Source organism: Rhinolophus sinicus, chromosome 6 (genome assembly GCF_057876585.1).
Source record: "Rhinolophus sinicus isolate RSI-liver-muscle chromosome 6, RSI-T2T, whole genome shotgun sequence".
Classification (NCBI taxonomy): domain Eukaryota; kingdom Metazoa; phylum Chordata; class Mammalia; order Chiroptera; family Rhinolophidae; genus Rhinolophus; species Rhinolophus sinicus.
Window position 1 is genome coordinate 32449560 of NC_142506.1, and position 20980 is coordinate 32470539.

At 34.9% G+C, this 20980-nt stretch overlaps 1 protein-coding gene across 1 annotated transcript in view; it reads left to right on the forward strand.

Moving 5' to 3' along the window:
* The window catches only part of STK3 (serine/threonine kinase 3), a 301757-nt gene that overhangs the window by 176001 nt on the left and 104776 nt on the right, over window positions 1-20980 (forward strand). The window lies entirely within an intron of this gene.

Consider the following 20980-nt stretch of genomic DNA (forward strand, 5'->3'; position numbering starts at 1 on the left):
CTAGATATTAAACTTTTTACCAATAAATTCACCATTCAAAATTAGCATCCTCGTAAAGATTGTTTTCATAAGTTTGTGATTATGTATTAATTCTATAAAGATAAATAAGTGATATGGGATGATGTAAAGACCTTGGTTCTTGCTTTCAAAGGGTTTTATAGTTCCCACCCTGGGTTGCTGTGCGATGATAGAAGTTTGTTTTTTATTTCTTTCCAATTAACATTTGTAAATGTTAATTTTTTTGCAGTTTCAAAAGTACTTTCGTCACACGTTATTTTACTTGCTCTTTAAAAAAGTAAGATTGGTCATGTGTATATTATTATCCCATTTTTCAGTTGAATGAAATTATGTTAGGAGAGAAGTGATTTACCAAAGTTCACAAAGCTGGTGAGGAACCAAGAATAAAACAAGAATTTTTACTTTTGAGTTTTTGATACTTTTTGCTCACTTTTTAATCAAATATTTATTAGTACTTCTAAAAATAAACAACATTGGCTTATCAGAGTTAGACAGTTTCTGATGATATTCTCAATAAGGTCTAATCTTTATCCCTTTGTGGTGGTACCCATCGGCCTTTTCTTCATCTTATGCAAGCATCTTCTGAGTGCTAGACTAGTGAATTTTCTTTAATTAGTTGTCAGGGGACTGGTGATTATTTTTGTTTTGCTCTTTTCTTTCTATACTTAATTATAGGCTGGTTTTTATTTTTGTTGAATGGTGAACCATTGACTACCCCAGAATTTACCAGTTTTTACTAGTTTCTAAGGCCTTGCTATACAGTCACTTTGGTTACTTTTTGCTACTTTGATGATCTCTTCACTCACTGTTTTCCTCTCTTTCACTGAGCTCCAGCCTCATTGATCTTATTTCAGATTTTTATTTTTTTAACATGCCAAAGACCTTTCCTTACTTAGGGCCTTTGCATGTGCTATTCTCTCTGTTTGAAACACTCTTCTTCCCGAGAACTCATTGAATGACTAGATTCTTCGCCTATTTTGGGCCCCAGCTTTAAGTATCATATACCCCAAAACTTAGCAGCTTAAAACAACGCACATTTATTATTTCATGATATCTGTAGATGATTATTTCAGGAGTGGGTTAGATGGATGATTCTGGCTCAAGGTCTGTCATAGGGTTGTAGCCTAAGTGTTGGTCATAGCTTCAGTCATCTGAAGGCTTGACAGGGACTGGAGTTCCAAGATAGCTCACTCATGGCTGTTGGCAGGCTGCCTCAGTTTCCTACCAGGTGGGACTCTCCATAGGGCTACTTGAGAGTCTTCACAGCATGGCACCTGGCTGCTCTCAGAGGGAGTGATCCAAGAGCAGAACAAGGAGGAAGTCCTAGTGCCTTTTTATTATAGTCTGGGGAGTTGCTCATAGTCATTTCCGCCACGTTCTATTTGTTAACTGAAGTTACTGGTTATAGAAAATTGTGGAGGAGGGAGCTCTAAGAATCATTGCCTTCATGGAAGCAACCATTAAGTTGGCAGAAACTGACAAATCAACTTTTTCAAAATACTGGACTCTAATAGAAAAGTTATACAGCAGCCAGCTAAGTGCTTAACAAAGAATAGGGCTGCTAAATTTTGGTAAGAAAGTGTTGTGGCATTTTTGGTAACGTGCCTGCCATCCCAATTTTCGAGTTCAGTGGCAGTCATGTAACAGTGGCAGAGGTTGAGGGCAGGGGAGAGGAGTAAAACCCTTGGTCACAGAAAAAATGTGCTTTTTAAAATTTTTAACTCTCTGGCACTTCCTGAGGAACGAGCATAGAGGCTTGGCTTTGTTTTGGTTCCCTTGAGCTGGAGCCGCCTCCTGAATGCTGTCTCTCAAAAACATCTAAATCTTCTAGAGCTAATAAACAAGTTCAGCAAAGTTGCAGGATATATAAGATCAACACACAAAAATCAGTTATGTTTTTCTACACCAGTAATGAACAATACAAAAAGGGAATTAAGAAAACAATTCCATTTACAATAGCATCCAAAAGAATGAAATACCTAAGAATAAATTTAGCTAAGGAGGTGAAGGACTGGTGCAGTGAAAGTATAAAACGCTGCTGAAAGAAATTAAAGAATACCTAAATTAATGGAAAGACATCCCACGTTCGTGGATTGGAGGACTTCATAGTGTTAAGATGGCAGTACTCCCAGAGCGATTTACAGATTCATCTAATCCCTATCAAAATTCCAGTGTTTCTTTTGTGTGTGTGTGTGGTTTTTTTTCTATGAAATGGAAAGCCGATCCTCAAATTCATGTGGAAACATGGGGCCCCCAAATAGTTAAAACAATATTGGAAAAGAAGAAGAAAGTTGCAGGGCTGTCTTTCTTGGATTTAATGTTTGCTTGAAAGCTTTTTCGTAATAGTAGTATTGTTTGCTGTCTACAGAGGCTGGGGATTTACAAATCAGCAAATCTTAATTCATTTTCTGTTTAATTGTCTGTTCTTCGGCTTTCCCTTCTCCTTTTGCTTTTTATTATAAGCAGCAGGAAGACACCAGACAGCATCTGAAAGTCTGCCTGGAAATCGCCTTAGCTAGACTAACCAGTTCATTTAGGCATATTTTTTACTTTCTCTATTACCTTTCTGGTTACTGTAGACAACAGTGTTCTAAATTCTCTGCCACTACATAATAAGAATATCCTTTCTCCTAGTTTTCCAACATTTTCCTCACCTTCCTGCAACCTCCCTAAAGGCCATCAGGCTTCCAAAGCTGTCCCATTGTTTTAGGTGTATATCACTTAGACCTGTGCACATTCAAGGTGAGGGGAATGAGGTTCCACCTGGTGAGAAGAGGGCTTCAAAATATTGTGGACCACACTCACATCAGGTTTTTATGATTTCTTTTTTTTCAAATAAGCATTTATTCTCTGACACCAAGCTAGTGTTTCTGGGTAAAACTATTATGTTCCTTTTTGTTGTTTTTAATTGAAATTATAAGAAAACAAAAGTCTTGGTAGAGTTGCCCTTTGAGCAATATTCACATGCTTTACTTTAGATTATGTTTTCAGGCAGTAGCGTCCATCTTGAGATCATTTTGTCAGTTGTTGCCCTGAAATTGAAACACACACACACACACACACACACACACACGCACGATGATCAGACTTGAACCAATTTATATTAAAAATTTCTTTTTAAGTATTTTAAAACAATTTTAAATGGCCAATTGTATTTGGAAGAATTGGTAGAGATTTCTATCAACCTACTTACTAAAAAATATATTTGAAGAAAATAAAGAAAAAATTTTATTCTCATCTCTTTACTTCTTGAAAAGTTGATTAGTAAGGGACATTTATATTTGACATAAAATTATTGATCACAAATTGAAATTCTTTACAAAAATAATTGATTACTTCTCATTTTCCTTTTGTGATTTCTGAAACTAATAATTTTCTCAGCTTTTGTTACCGTTCTTTGTTGTTAATTTTTGTATGTACCCATCACTAGTTTGCTCTCAAATGCTGCATTTCCACACTCTCCACAAGAGATGTAAACTCCTCTATGTACATTCAAACACAGACAGTTAATCAGTGTCATACTTTTTTCTTGACTCATTCTTTCTTTAGCCCTCTGTCCTCCTCTGATCTGAACTGATTGCTTTTTAGAGTCTTGAGCAGCTTTCATCCTAAGACTTCCCTTCAACATCATCCTGGGAATTTCCTTTCCTTCTCTTCTGTAATGGATTACCTGTTGCCTAGATCTTGTCTTTCTTGTTTTACTTCCTTGTTTTCATGTACCATATCTTCCAGGAGTTTGCAAACATTAGCAGTTTTTTTCAGATCTTGTATATTTGGGCATGTTTTTATTCTACCTTTTTGTTGATTAATTGAGTATAAAATCTGAGTATAAAGTTCTGCGTTGGAAATAATGTTCCCTTAGCATTTTTTTTTCTCCATTTATTTCAGTCTTGTTTATTTCAGCAATATTTTATAGTTTCCAGTATACAGTGGCTACCATTTTTTGTTAATGTTTTTATTTTTTATTTTGAAACAATTTTAGATTTTCTAAGGAGTTGCAAAGGTAGTACAAAGCTCCCACATGCCAATCACTCAGCTTTGCGTAATGTAAATATCTCTCATAACCAGGGTTCATTTATCAAAATTAAGAAAATTAACATTGGTAAATATTATTAACTTAAACTACAGACTTTACTCCGACTCCACCAGTTACCCAGTAATGCCCTTTCTGTAATCCAGGATCCAGTCCAGGGTACCACATAGCCTTTAGGTCATACGCATTTTTTTTTAAAATTTTATTTCAGTTGCACAAGACAAAGCAATACTTAGACGTTTATTATTTATATCCCTCACACTGTGTGAACCCCCCTCCCCCATCCACTATCCCTCTGACATCGCACAGAGCCATTACATTTCCACTGTCTCTATTCCTAATGCTGTACTCCGCTTCTTGTAAGTATATACATACATATATATACGTATATACATATATAAATGTGTGTATATATATATATATACATATACATATATATATAAAATTATAGTTAGCATTCATTATTGTTCAGCTTCAGGTGTACAGTGCAGAGATCAGGCGTCTACATCATCCCTGAGGTGGTCTCCCTAATGAGACACGTGTCCATCAGATACCCTACAAAATCTTTACATTGTTGATTACGTTCCCAAAATTAATTTTCAAAACCCCGTGGCCATCTTGTGGTTACCGACTATTTTCTAAACCCCTCACCTTCCCCCTTATCCCCCCCCTCCGCCCATCTAGCAACCCTCAGTTTTTCTTCTATGTCTCCAAAACTGTTTCTGATTAGTTCATTTACTTATTCCCTTAGCGTTTTGAAGGCATGGTCTATTTCCTAACTTAGCAGTAATGGTGATGACAAGACAGATGACGTTCTGATACCTAATCCTTTGAATGTTTTATGGAAGTTTTTTAGATCTTCGCTTTCTCCCTGTTGTTTAAAACTTTCATGATAACGTGCCTCGGTGTAGATCTTCTCCAGTCATTGTGTGGAGTGTCTTTGGGCCATTTTAATTTGGAAACACGCTTCTGTTCTATGCAATTTTATTTTTGCTATTTCTTAATAGTTCTCTCTCTGGAACTCCTTTTATTTGATTGTTGGACCTCTTAGATTTATCTTTCAGTGATCTCTTTTCTGTTTTGTGTTTTTTACTCTTTTTGTTCTTTCTTGGAGGTCTCCACAAGTATATCTTTTAACCCTTCTATTTTGTTCATATCAAATATTTAATTCTCAAGATCTCCTGCACGTCCTCATTGTTATCATTATCACTTTGAGTTTTCTTTTGCTCCCCTCTTTCTATTACCTTTGTTTGTTTAATCTCTGATTTACACTGGTTTAATCTCTGACTTACACGTGTTTGTTTGTTTAATCTCTGACTTTTCACTTTATTGGTTTTCTTCAAACATCTAGTAGTTATACGAGGTCAGACAATTAAATTCGCAAACTCATCCTAGAAAAAATGCCACATACCTCATTGCTGAATATCACCACAGCCACCTTCAAAGTACTCCCCTTGGGAAGCTATGCACCAACGCCAGCACCTAGTACACCCTTCAAAGCAATTTTGAAACTCTTTTGATCTGGAATGGCCATCAGAGCCATCGTATTGCCGTTGATGTTCTGAATGTCATCAAAATGTCTTCCTTTCAATATTTCCTTTATCTTTGGGTAAAGAAAGAAGTCATTGGGGGCCAGATCAGGTGAGTTAGGGAGGGTGTTTCTATACAGTTATTTGTTTACCGGCTAAAAACTCCCTCACAGACAGTGCCGGGTGAGCTGGTGAATTGTTGTGATACAAGAGCCATGAATTGTTGGTGAAAAGTTCAGGTCGTCTAACTTTTTCATGCAGCCTTTTCAGCACCTCCAAATAGTAAACTTGGTTAATTTGTTTGTCCAATTTGTACAAATTCATGATGAATACTCCCTCTGACATCAAAAAAGGTTAGCAATATCGTTGCAACAAGTTCGTGAACTTAGTTGTCGGACCTTTCTATCTGAGAGAAGCACTAAAGTAGCTTACTGGAAACTCTGTGTAAGAGAACTACTTGGCTTGTGAACCTTACTGTAAAAGATGTTAACATTCACTGCTTTGGAGCCTGAGTTTGCTTGCTTCTTGTGATTTCTCTCCTTGCAAGCTTAAGTTTTGGGTTTCTTTGGTCTTCTGAGTTAGCTACTACTTACATTTAGCTGGTTTCTAGCTTCCGAAGTTTTTGACATTCCTATTTGCTGTTCTGTCCTCCCCCATGCTCTTTGTCTTTATGAGTTGATCCTTTTTCTGTGTCTTTATTGTAATTTTGATAGGGTTTTAGCAGGGAAAAGCATAAACCCATGTGTTCAATCTTTCATTTTAATGGAAATTCCTGTCATTTGTCATTTCTTGGGTGTTCTGAATTACAATTTTAAATATTGAGTTTTTAATTTGATGATATTTAATATATCTATGAATAAATCTATAAAACTCTTCATATATTATAATGATTGTGAAATCCTCCAGTACTCATAAATTGGCACAATTTATAGAAAATCTATAGTCTGTTCAATTCTGGTTTATTCTGGATAACTTGTAAAACAACGTGATCTAAGAAGGGAAGGGAAAACTTATAAAAGATATCATTACAAGAAATCAGGACAATTTAAGGCAAGTCATATCAAGTTATTAGTTGATAAGAATAGAAATAAATGGATATTTCTCTTTTTCTGAACCACTGTGTCTTTTACAAAATAATTTTCTTTAGGTGGTGGAACAAAGGTATAGTCTTGGACCCTCCAGCACCCACCATAAGAGAACAACTGTAGAATTACAAGCCATTACCTGACTGATTCATTGCTCGCCTTAACATCCATATCTGTGAAGTCAGGTTCTTACTTTGCAGTCTCTCCTTATTTTCATTCATAATTCATCTTGGTTACTTTTAACCAATGAAGCTTGGTTGTTTTTGGGGGGCGATTTGGGCAATTCATTTGGCCACAACCTGCTAGGTATGGTACTGGGGGACTGGCTGCCTTTTAGAATGTGGCAGAAAATTTGGATGTTTTGATATCCTAGTTAGTTTCATTGAGATTTTCCTCCTTTTTGATTATGTGTTGCCAAGTTTTACTTCTGCATTTATTTTTACCCCAGGGGACCTGTATTCTTTGACAGCCTTTATAGTAGCCATCTTTAGTCTTGACCCTGGATTAGTCCTTATCCAGTGACTGGACTAATATGATCCAGAGCCAGTTTGTCATTGGACCATTGAAAAATTTCATACAGCTATAATTTGAAATAATGTAGATCAAAATTATTCCCCTGATTTCAAAATTCTAGAGCTGTGAAATTCACCATATTGAATTGCTGTATCATAAGAGATTTATATTGGATATTCAGTATTAATACTTGAGCCCGTTGTAGATTCTGCTTTTCCATTTTGAGTGAGTGTCAATTTCAGATAATTTATGGATTATACCAATATCAAGTTATAATTTTTCCAACCTTAATTCTCCATAGTTCAGCTTCTTAAAATTGAAGAAAAATTTGTGGCCTAAAATTAAATTGACATTCCATCAACTCTCAATGTGACTTTTGAAAAGGAAACACTATATGATAGATAACCATTTCAAGATAACGTTTTTTGTTTTTTTTTTTAAATTTAGTGTTATACATCTGTGTCCTGGGTAACTATTATAAACAAACCTTTTTAAGTATTTTTTATTCAAGAAAGGTACAGGACATGATTGGAAATAGTGCCTTATGAATTTGATTTTTATACCTATTACAGAAAAAGCTTGTCTGATGAGAATACATCTTGACAAACTGACATGTTTTGATAGGTGCTGAGGTAATTGTACAGATTTTTAAAATTAAACAAATTGCAAACAGAGATTTCTGCAGCAGATTAATCCCAATATCAAGGTTTTTCTGGTAGTTTAAGCATTGCTAAACATGACAAAGATCATCTTTTTTTGGCATTTCTGAGCATGTGATACAAATTTGGTGCTGAGATAGGTGAACTGTATTACATAGTAAGAAAGAATTTGTTTTCTGGATATTAGTGGCAGATATTCCCAAATCTGTAGTGTGAGTTGATTAAGTAACATAACTATATTTGTTCGTATGTAGTGTAAATACCTACATTAGCTGTAGAAAGTTCACTTTTTTAAAGAGTATCTACTAACAGAGTTGCTCTTTCTACTCAGTACAAGTTTAAAGTATATTTTGTTGTCACCAAGGAGCATTCATAGTAGGATATAAAGCAAATGAATCTATGTTAATTGTTTCTGTCGTATAAGCATTTAAAACATTTTATCAAATAAAGGATACCTTTTTAAAAATAGGATATGCTTCAGGACATTCTTTTTTTTTTAAAGCATGTACATATTGAAATTTACTAAATATTTTCTAAATATCTTATTCTGAAAAGAGATTCCAACAATTTTCTGGTTAAATAATGGAATGTAGAGTTCTGTTCTTTTCAATACGATATGTATATATTTAGTGATTCATATATAGTGATCTATATATGTATGTGTGTATATATATGTATATGTGTATATATGTGTGTGTGTGTATATATATATATATATATATATATATCTGAATCACTTAAAGTCTGTATACTATAGTTACCCCTAATGGAAAAATGATTCCTTGGGATTTGCGATATTTAATATAATGAATGTGTAGAATGTTCAGCAAATGGCTAGATCATTTGATCTCTCTTTGTACATATAAACTACCTGGGTATTATTTTTGGAGAAAAAAACAAACAGTATTTGGTTTTTACTCTGAGAAGTTTCTGATTTAGTTGATATAAGCTTAAATCCAGGCATCAGACTTTTTTAAAAGCTCCCTAGCTGATTCTTATGTAGATAAAAACCAGTGATGTGTAGGTTCTAGCATTGGGCTTTGTGACATAAATAATTATTCAAACTAAAAAGTGAAGGATTTCCTTCATTTTCTTTTTCTAAATTAACTTATAAGTTTTGAATAGTTTTAGGTTTATAAAAATAAAAAAATAATACAGAGAATTTCCATATACCCCCACATTCAGTTTCCCCTATTAATAAATAACCTATTAGTGTGGTACATTTGTCACAACTAATGAACCAATATTGATAAATATTTAAACTAAAGTTCATACTCTATCCAGATTTAGTTTTTACCTAATGTTCTTTTTCTGTGTAGGAAGAATCCATTCAGGGTACCACAGTACGTCTTCTTAGGCTCCTTTTGATGTCAGTTTCTCAGATTGTCCTTGTTTTTGATGACTTTGAGAACTTTGAGAAATGCTGGTTAGGTATTTTGTAGAATGTCCCTCAGTTGGGGTTTGTTTGATTTTTTTCTTAATGATGACACTGGTTATTGGTTTGGGGTGGAAGACCACAGAGATGAAGTCTAGTTTCATCACATTATATCAAGAGTACTAAAGGAAAAACTTGTTTCCTCTACTCATAACACTTCTGATACCAGTTGTGTAGCTTTTCCACACTAAACAATTACCCATTTCCCTGCGGACACCAACTAATTATCCTACAGTTTAATTCTTTCGGACATTAACTACCCAGGCTTAGAACAGAGCCTACAGGTTGAGGACTCAGTCCCACCAAATTGCCCCGCACCTCAGATGTCCATCACAAGTCTGTACTCAAGACCAACTGGCTATAAATAGGAGGTTTCCACAACACTCTCTTCTGGTTCAATAGTTGTCTAGAACAGTTCACAAAACTCAGGGAAATGTTTTACTTGCTATTACTGGTTTGTTACAAAGGATATAACTCAAGAACAGCCAAATGGAAGAAAGGCCCAGGGCTAGGTATGGAGCTTCCATGTCCTCTCTCTGATCTTGCCACCCTCCTACTACCTCGATGCGTATTCACCAACCTGGGAGCTCTCGTAACCCTTTGTAGGGTTTCTATGGAGGTTCTTTTTTTTTCCAAATTGAAGTTTATTGGGGTGACAATGGTTAATAAAGTTACATAGGTTTCAAGTGTACAATTCTGTAATACATCATCTGTATATCACATTGTGTGTTCACCACCAGAGTCAGTTCTCCTTCCATCACCATATGGAGGTTCTATTACATAGGCATGGTTGATTAAACCGCTGGCCACTGGTGATATGCTCCATCCCTAGCCCCTCTCCCTTTCCTAGAGGTCAGGGTGGTGGGGCTAAAAGTTCCAACCCTCTAATTTACCGGTGGTTGATTCCCCTGGCAACCAACCCCCTTCTTCCAAGAGTCACTTTATTAGCAGAAGCTCAGGTATGGTTGAAAGGGACTTAATGTATCACAAAAGATGCTCCTCCTACCCCTATCAGGAAATTATAACAGTTTTAGAAGCTCTGTGCCAGAAACTGGGGACAAAGACCAAATATATTTCTTGCTATATCAAAATATCAGACAAAGTCTGTCAACATGGCTTATCACTGTTGATGTTACCCATGATCACCTGGCTGAGGTAGTGTTTGCCAGATTTTTCCACAATAAAATGACTCTTTCCCCTTTCTATACTGTACCTTTTGGAAGCAAGTCACAATACACAGCACTTACTAAAGGAGTGGGAGTTACGCTTCCCATCGTGGAGGGCAGAGTATCTATATACGAGTGAATTATTTGGAAGTCTTCTACACGGATTTATCTATTCCTCCATTTATTCACTGATGTTTTTTTTTTTTTTAAGTATTTTCTTACTCTCTGACATTATAAGATACTCTTGGCTCATTTTGTATATTTTCTGCCACAGTCCTGAAATCCTAGGAGCCGAGTCCCTTTCATTAGACAGTGGTGTTAGAAACCAAGATCTGGACTATAGGTGTGATGGTTGCTATTGTAGGATGTTGTTACTTTTAGACCCTCTCATCTGACAAAGAAAGGAGATATGTGTGTATGTACTAACTTATGTATAACACATGTTTATAACTATGTATAAGCTAAACATGAATTCATACTGGTGAATCTGACTCTTAATTCATTACCACATGGATCATTCTGCCTCCCCTTGCTTGTGCATAACCCTCACTGCAATGGTGAGAAACCTAGCTCCCAAACATTACTAAATGTTTCAGTTCCTGTATACGTGTACAGTAGTTCCAGAATTGTTAACCCATATTCCCATGGGAAACAGCTTTATCAACTAGAGCATAGTGCTTATGTACAGTTCTTTTTGTTTTTAGCCTTACAGACTTTATTCCCTTCCAAAATAACTTAGGTTAGCACCTTTTTTCCCCAATGAAGTTCTTTCATACATTTGTAATACAGTTTTTTTTTAATATATGTTACATTCTGCATTCCATTCTTGGATCTCCTGACATAAATGAATTTTTAAAATTTGCATACATTGTTTCACTCTTTATGGTAGAAAGTTCTGTGGGTTTTGTCAGATGCATGGTGTCACATATCCATCATTGCAGTATCATACAGAATAGTTTCACCACCCTAAAAGATTCCCATGCTTTACTTATTTAATCTTCCCTCTATCCATGAACCCTTTTCAGTCACTCATCTGCTTACCATCTATAGTTTTGGCTTTTCCATAATGTCATATAATTGGAATTCTACACATGTAGCATTTTCAGACTGGCTTCTTTCATTTATGCATTTAAGGTTCATCCATGTCTTTTTGTGACTTAATAGCTCATGTTTTTAAACTGAAGAATAATCCACAGAATGGATGTACACAGTATGTTTATTCACCTATTGAAGGACATCTTGGCTACTTCTAGTTTTTGGCCATTATGAATAAAGCTGCTATAAACATTTGCATACCAGTTTTTGTATAGATTTTCAAATCAGTTGTGTAAATATCTGTGACCATAATTGGTAGATCTTATGGTATGTTTAGCTTTGTAAAAAACTGTCAAACTCTCTTCCAGTATCATACTGTTTTGCATTCCCACCAACAATGAGTAAGAGTTTCTGTTGCTAAGCATCTTCACCAGTAATTTATATCATCAGTTTTTTGCATTTTAGCCATTCTAATAAGTGTTAAGTGGTATTTTATTATTGGTTTAATTTGCAATTCCTAATGACAGAGATGTTGGGCATCTTTTTATGTGCTTATTTGCCATTTATTTATCTTCTTTGTCAAGGTATCTGGTCAGTACTTTATCCCATTTATAATTGTTTTATGTTTATTTTCTTGTTGATTTTTAAGAGTTTTTTGGTTATTTTGGACACAAGTCCTTCATATGATATGTGTTTTTCAAATATTTTCCTCCAGTGTGTAGCTTGTCTTTTCATTCTCTGAAGTATCTTTCACAGAGCAGAAGTTTTTAATTTTAATACCCCCTATCCATTTTTTTTCCCCATAGCTCTTGCTTTTGGTGTTTTATCTACCACCAAACTCAAGGTGACATAGATTTTATCCTATGCTTCCAGAAGTTTTCTAGTTTTGCATTTATATTAAGGTCGGTGATCTATTATGAGTTAATTTTTGTGAAAGTTGTGACATCTGTGTCTAGTCTAGGTATTTTATTTTATTTTTATTTTTTGGCATTTGGGTGTCCAGTTGTTCCAGCACCTTTTGTTTAAGAGACTCTCCTTTCTCCATTGAGTTGTGTTTGTGCCCTTTGCAAGGATCAGTTGACTGTATTTGTGTGGGTTTGTTTCTTGGCGCTCTGTTCTGTTCCATTGATGTATCATTGATACATGTATCTATTCTTTTGTCATTATTACTCTTTGTCTTGATTACTGTAGTTTTATAGACGTCTTAAAATTGGATACTGTGGGTCTTCAAACTTTTTCTTATTCACTATTAACTGCCATAGGCATTTTGCCTTTCTATATAATCTTTAGAATTATTTTGTCAATGTTTACAGTTAGCTTGTTGGAATTTTTATTGGGATTAAATTGAATCTATACTAAGTTAGGAAGAAATTGTATTGAGTCTTCTAATCCATGAACATCGAATGTCTCTGTTTTTTAAGATATTTGATTTCTTTCATCAGTGCACACAGATTCTGTACATATTTTGTTAGACCTAAGTATTTCTTTTACTTTTAGTGCTATTCAAAATGTTTTTTTAATTCCAAATTTTAATTGCTTATTGCTGGGATACAGAAAGTAAATGATTTTTTGTATTGCCCTTAAAGTCTGTGACCTTGCTATACTTGCTTATTATATTAGTTCCAGGAATTTTTTGTAGATTGTTTGAAATTTTCTACAGACAATCATGTCATCTGTGACTAAAGATAGTTTTATTTGTTCCTTTGCAATCTTGATAACTTTTATTTTTTCTTGTTTTACTGAGCTAACTAGACCTCAATTGTCTTTTAATTTTAATGTTTCTGTATCCTCATTAGGTTTTTCTTTTTCCTTGTTTCAGAGGATATATCATTTCTTCATAAAAATTTGTAAATGTAATATAAAATGTAAACTAAATGTAATAACCTATTTTATGAACCTTTTATGTGTGTAAACATCCAATTAATGGAATTGTTCTAGTCTTTTGTCTTTGGTGCCCTCTTGTGGATTTTTTATAAACTGCTTGTAACAACAGTTTTTAAAGGTGTTACTTTTATTTAAAAATATTAGATTTCATAATCTTTATATTTTGTTAATCTTTTGACATGCTTTTGGCTGTGAGAGATAAAAGAAAAGTCATGGCTAAGGTTGCTTTTACTTTTATTGTACTCTATTATATATCAGTATTTTGCACAGGGGACGTAAGATAATCTTTTGTTTGGAAACTTTTAATATAATGCCAAGAGCTTGTGCAGTCTTGTTTCATGGAGCCTCTGAAGTCCTGCCCACTCGGCTTCTCACCATTTAGGCTTGTTATACTGATGAACAAATCCTTTATGATTTTTAGAGATCCTGAAAGCTTTGATGTAACTTTAAAACACGCCTGTGAACATGCAGACAGTTAGGATCTGTGAAGGCAGAAGTTTCTGTTTGTTAAAGACAGGTATGTCAAAGACAGCAGCTGTGTAAGTTCTTATGCTGCTTTTGCAGTGAAATCGGGCCACCTACTCATAACAATGGGAGGAAATTTCATTCTTTGTACATATTTCAGATACTTCAAATTTTAGTAATTTTTAATTGGTGAATACCAATTTATTACTTTTTTCAGCCTGTCAGGCATTGAGGCGGTGGTTGAAGGAGATTATTATTATTATTATTTTTTAATTTTTTAGGAGTTTACTTTATTTCCATCATGACTTCAGCGTTTTCCATTTTTTAAAATTAGCTTCAGGTGTACAAAACAATATAATAGACATTTACACCCCTCACAAAGTAATAACCCTCCTTCCTCAGTCTACTGTCCCTCCAACGTCGTATACAGCTGTTAGAATTCCATTGACTCAATTCTCTACGCTGTACTCCACATCCTGTGGTTATATATATATATATATATATATATATATATATATATATATATAAAATTATAGTTGACATTCGTTGTTATTCAGCTTCAGCTTCAGGTGTACAGCACTGTGGTCAGGCATCGACACCATCCCTGAAGTGGTCTCCCTAATAAGACAAGTGTCCATTGAGATTATTTTTGATGTTTTCTCAGTAGTTCTGAGCTTAGTTGGGTTGAGTGTGGTATTGAGACTAGAGTTAACCAGTTGATCCTGCTGTGGGCCATTTCCCTTGTGACACAGAAACAGTAGATACTACAGGGTATATTGATAACAGGGACAGTGGCTTAAATGCTATCCTTTACCATATGTGGAAGTGGGATTTGAAGGTAATGCTCTGTTGGGTCATATCAATACTTTCACTTTACTATACAAAAGAGTATTTTTTAGTGTAATGGTACATAGGGCTCTTCCATGTGAGACATCAAACAAATGTACAGTAATAGTACCCTTTGATTTTTGCCTTTTTTACCTCAAGAAATGATGAAAATTTATCTATTGTCACAGGTTAGCATGTTAGCATAATCACCGACTCCTGATTTAATTATGCACGGGGAGAGAAGTAAAAGATTCCTACCAGTTTTCCGCCAATTTTATGCTCATTTCCTTGAAGTTGTGTTGCACATGCCTTGTTGACTTCTCATTTGACTCTTTCACCACAAATTAATAATTATATTTTAATGTCTTCATTATATGCTGAAGTAGCAAATTTCATTAAGTCATTGGGGGGGGGGGAGTTCCAAATAATTGGCATTGTCTATTTTGTTTTTTGTCTTCGTCTATTCAAATTAGAATCTTACACAATTTTCTCTTTAGAGTCAGTTTGGTCTCCTTAGGTTCATAATATGGGAGTTATTTTAGATCCATTATATTTGAGTGTCCAGAAAGTTTCTAGAATATTTTTATTCTTCTTTCATAGTTTCTTTCAGATTCAATTTGGCATTCTATTTCTATAGGACCCTTTTTAGTACAGGCTCTAATTACCTCAAATACAGATTTCAGTAATAATCTGATTTCATTCTCTCTGTGTCCAGTCTTCTCCTTTTCTAATTCATCCTTTAGTTCCTGAGGTTCCTATCTTCTGTCAAGCAACTTATGCTGTCTCCCACTGTTCAAGCACTCTATAAGCTATAGGCCATCCCTTAATGCAGTCAAACGCACTGCTTTCCAGTCTAGCCAGAATATTTCTACCTTTGTGTTTGTTTGTTTGTTGTTGTTGTTTTCAATCTAGAATGCCACTGTCTGTACTTCTAATTTTTCTCCTAGAAATTTTTATCTTAGAAAGATCCAGCTATCTAAGGGGACTAACTTAATTCTAAGGAGCACGGAGTGTTAATTCTGTTATTTCTACCCAGTCTCAGTAGTTTGTTTATTAATTGTTTATCTTTTGGATTGTGGGCTCAAGTTTAGCTGGATTTTATCTCTGAATGATTGAGTTCTGGGTTGAAGGTTGAGTATTAGTCCCTCTAGGGTAGACTTTCATTTGTTTCTATCAGGTACCAGAGTGCTTCCATACTGGCACTGAATTAGGTTAATTTCTCAGCATGGGGTTCCCCAGAGCATGTGGATAATATTAGGAAGTCCAAACCCGTGTCTGTGTGTTCTACAGGAAGCACCCTCGCCATGCACTTCCCAGCTTTCCCTATAGCCCAGGTGAGACGGACAAGTTTGCATGTCATCCCCTTGGCCTATGAGTACATTTTTTCTTGTCTACCTTTTCACTGAGGATGTAGATCTTCAAGATTCCCAGTGTGAGCAGGGGTGTCAGTTCTATGGAGAACTTTTGTTCCCTGTAATCCACTAAAATAGATACCACTGGTTCACCCCACCCTTATCATCACATACCTCTAAGGCAGCCCTAAGCTCAAATTTAGCTTATTCTCACTTTGGTTCCCAGCTCTGTTTGGGGCCATTGAGGATTTCCCAGACGATGGATATTGAAAACCCAGTTATGCATTCATAGTATGTTTGCTCTGTTTATTGTTTGCTGTTAGTGCCATCCCTAGGTAATAAGCATCTCTAAGAGGTTTCAAAGAATCTAGACCACCATAATATTGCAACTTTTTGCATAATTGGTTCACTTATGTATCTTACACATTCATTTCTTTCCTGAAAAATAATTTTTTTCATACTGTAGCAGAATGCATATTTAATAGAATTGTCTAGTTGAATCAAAGCCATTAAGATCACTGTTCTATACTGATAATGTGCTGTTACATAATTATATTAGCAATAAAGATGTATTTATTTTAAGAAAAGAAATAAAATAATTAGAATATTTCCAATTAGATACGTATTTAAGGAATAGTTGGACTATCTCATTAATATTGCAAGTGACAAATGGTTTCTAAAATGTTCGTGTAAATATCCTTAAAATCAGTCAAATAGTAGCTGGATAATTAGAAAATCTTTTATGGCATTAGGTATAACAAATGTAAAGATACCTAATGCAGAGTTTCTGATTATTTCTCAGACTGTGATAAGCATAAATCTGTCCTAGCAATGGAGTAGGATTTCCTAATAATGTTTTCAAATATTTGTATTCCATGTGGATTTTATGATTCATAACCTGGATTATCATCAGTACTCTGTTTTGCATTCCTGGCACATGATGACCACTGATTGAAAATGCTATTGTATTCCTTACTGGAATTGGCTGCTTTCTGCAGTGGGAAGCATCTGTTCTGCAGACCTTTTTCTATAAAGTATCAACATGTTTTTCTTCTGCTTTTCTTTTGTGAGGAATAACAGAGTCCATATAAATGAAGAATAGCATTGGAAAAACATTATAAATTTGTGTTTTATTACAAAATGTAAAAAGTATCAAATGAAATTTTAACGTAATATAAAATATCAAGAATTTCAGAGTTAATGATTTTTTTCCCCAGGACTTTTTCCAAGTCAAGTTGTAGTCCTTTCAATCTTTGTAGAGGGCGCAGCTTACCTCCAGGTCCAGTTGCCATTGCTAGTTGCAGGGGTGCAGCCCACCATCCCTTATGGGAGTCGAACCAGCAACCTTGTGGTTGAGAGGATGTGCTCCAACCAACTGAGCCATCCGGGAGCTCAGAGGCAGCTCAGCTCAAGGTGCCATGTTCAATCTTAGTTGCAGGGGGCGCAGCCCACCATCCCTTGCGGGAATCGAGGCGTTGAACCATCAACCTTGTGGTTGAAAGCCCACTGGCCCATGTGGGAATCGAACTGGCAGCCTTCGGCGTTAGGAGCATGGAGCTCCAAGCACCTGAGCCACCAGGTTGGCCCAGAGTTAATGATTTTTAACAAATAAAAAGTGTTACTAAAAGGTTTTTAACACCATCACCAAGTGAGTTTTCTAATTTCATATAAATTAGTTCTCATTCCATCTCTACTTTGTTAATTACTGTTTGGCTGCCATCCTCTCAGTGAATTGAGTGCTCACCACTTTTTTCATTGCTATTTTTTTTTACTGTCAGTTTGTAAATTAAATTAGCATCCTTTAGCAAAATGACTATGTAAGTAAAATTAATAAGCAGTAAAAGTAACCCTTTCCAAACTTGATTCAATGTTTTTTTAATTTTATAGATTATCTAAACCAATTCTGTGAATCCAGAGGTGCAGCCTTCATTATCCCTTTGTAGATTCAACTTTAATATCAACTATAGGCAGACTAAAAGTATTATTTCATACCAACCAGATGTTACGTTTCTTGTTAAGTATAGTGGTCATAGCACTGAATCTTACAAGGATAAGAGACAAATGACTCACACATATAAAAATAAATTTAGTGTTTTGGTGATAAATTGGTTGCAACCATGATAAAATATTAAACCAGCAGTAGATTTTTAAAAAGAACTGATAGAAAATCCATTTTTTTCTCTCTCCCTCCTTAGTGGGGTCTATTGGGAAAAGTAAATCCCACCTTTTTTAAAAAAAATATTATTATCATTAGCTTTTTGACCACTGCAAATCAGTTTATTTATATATGTCAGTTTTTTCATCTCTTAACTTATAAAAATGAAACATGCTCTAGCTAACCTGTAATATAATTAAATTAGACTTAAGACATGCTGTAGATAATTTTAAAAAGGCTTTTCCAATTGGAACTTAGATCTTGGGCTTTAGAATTAGAATGACCTAGTTAGAATCCTTGCTCCTCCATTTATTTGTTGTACCATGCTTCCCCGAAAATAAGACCTAGCCTGGCAGCCAGTTCTAATGCGTCTTTTGAAGCAAAAATTAATGTAAGACTGGGTATTACATTATATTATATTTATTATATAAAACCCAGTCTTATATTACAGTAAAATAAGACCGGGTCTTATATTAATTTTTGCTCCAAAAGATGTATTAGAGCTGATTGTCCAGCTAGGTCTTATTTTCGGGAAAACATTATATATATATGTGTGTGTGTATACACACACACACACTCACAGTATATATAAAACACTATACATACATATATATATATATATATATATATATATATATATATATATATATATCATCCTTTATATATATATATAAAACATACCTAGTCTACTCATCCTTCCATACCCAGTTTAAGGGCCACCTCCTCTGTGAGGGTTTCTTCACTTGTCAAAGGCAGAGTCAGAAGCACCACTCTTGGTACTCCCATTGTACTTGCCAACGCTTTTCTTGTAGCACTTAACATATATTGCCTTGTAATTTATTCACATGTCAATCAGTTTCTTTTAAACCTCAAACTCCTTAAAAAAACAAAATGAACAAAACTGTTTCTAATTCATCTTTGTATCCCCAATGCCTAGTCCATTCCTTGACATGTAAAACTATAATAAATGCTCATTGAATGAATCAATAAGTGAATATATAAATTGATTCACTCATTAAATAAATATTTGTCAGGGACCTACTTTGTGGCAGGTGTTCTAAGCATTGGGGATTCATCAGTGTAAAAGATGTCTTCTGTCTTCATTAAGCTTACGTTCTAGTGGTAGAGGAGGCCAGGAATAGGCTATGAAGAAGACAGAAGGATAAAAGAATGATGGAGCCTTCAATTCTAGATTGGTGATCAGAAAAAGCCTCACTGAGGAGGTGACATCTGAGGAGAAACTTGATTTAAGTAAAGGATCAAGCTGTCATGTGGAAGAGTGTTCCAGGCTGAGAGATTAGCCAATTTAAAGGCTCGACAAGGAACATGCTTAGAATGCCCAAGAAATAGCGAAGGAGGCCAGCATGGCTGGAACTTGATGAGTGAGAAGGAATGTGATAGAAGATGGAATTGCAGATATTACTGGGCCAGGTCACATTTGGCCATCATAAAGATTTCAGATTTTATTCTAAGTGTGATAGGAGGCCAAAAGCACAGTTTTGAGCAGGAAAGTAACATGATGTGATTTGTCTTTTCAAAGGATCAATCTGCCTTTTGTGTGTGAGACCAAAGGGGGCAATAATGGAAGCAGTAAAAACTTAGGAGGTTGTTTTAATTGTCCAAGTGAGAGAAGATAGTGGCTTTGACTAGGAGGGACCAAATAATATGTATGGGCCTCTTTAGGAGTAGGAACTGGTGTCATGAGCTGTTAAAACTGTAAGCCTATACCTTTAACTTAAGCATTCAAGTAGATCAAAATTTAAATGTAAGGTACATGTACTTAGTAGAATAAAGGACTAATAAATAAAGGAACTACTTTCTTATTCCCAGCCCTATGTTTGTTTTGTTTTGTTTTTCCAGCTCTACTTTCTTTTTTATTTTATTAGTTTCAGATGTAGTAGATTGGAGGTGGGGGGTTATCACTTTGTGAGGGGTGTAAATGTCTATTACACTGTTTTGTACACCTCCAGCTCTACTTTTAAGTAGGTGTGTGACCTTGGGGAAGTCTCTTAAGTTCTATGGGCCTCAGTTATTTTAAGATATAAAATGAGGGTTTAAATTATTAAATGAGTTCATAATTCTGTGAAAAATTAAATATATAATGAATGCTTACTGTATATGGGATACTAAATGAAACACTTTAGTAGATTCAGAAGTACTGTAAGGCACTCTTATCCATAAGGTTCTTACATTTATAAAAGATTTTACAAAACAGTTATGAGATCATAAATTTAAATGCAAAATTGTGTAATGCAGATTATAAATTCTACAGAAATCTGGAAAAGAGGATAATTAATAAAGACTGAATTAGCCATGAGGTAACATATACTTGATCTAGGACTAGGTAGAATTTGTCAAAATGGATAGAGAGGAAAGAATATTCTGGGTAGAGAAGAAAACATGAGTACAGAGGAAGATTTAATGGGCACAGCATTGTATGGGTTTTTGGCAGCTGGAGACTCAGTTAAGTTCAGCCTGACTGTATTGGAGCATATGTGAACAATGGGAAAATAGAATTTGCCCGATAAAGTAAGATAACATGGAGGTCATTAAAATCTAGGCAGAAATGTTTAGCTTTTTTTTTCATGCAGGCATGAACTGGGAGTATTATAGATTCTTCAGTAGAAAGATATTGTGATACACATAGTTTTCATGAAAGATTGGTATAGTATGTGTGCTTTGACCTTGTTCCAAGTAGTATGCAGGCATTTGGGATACTTTTTCTCATTGAATCATTATAACGCCAATGAAAGAAACTAAAGTTCAGGGAGTTTAAATAAATTGCCTACAGGTATTGTGCCTAATAAGTGATTGGAGCCAGGG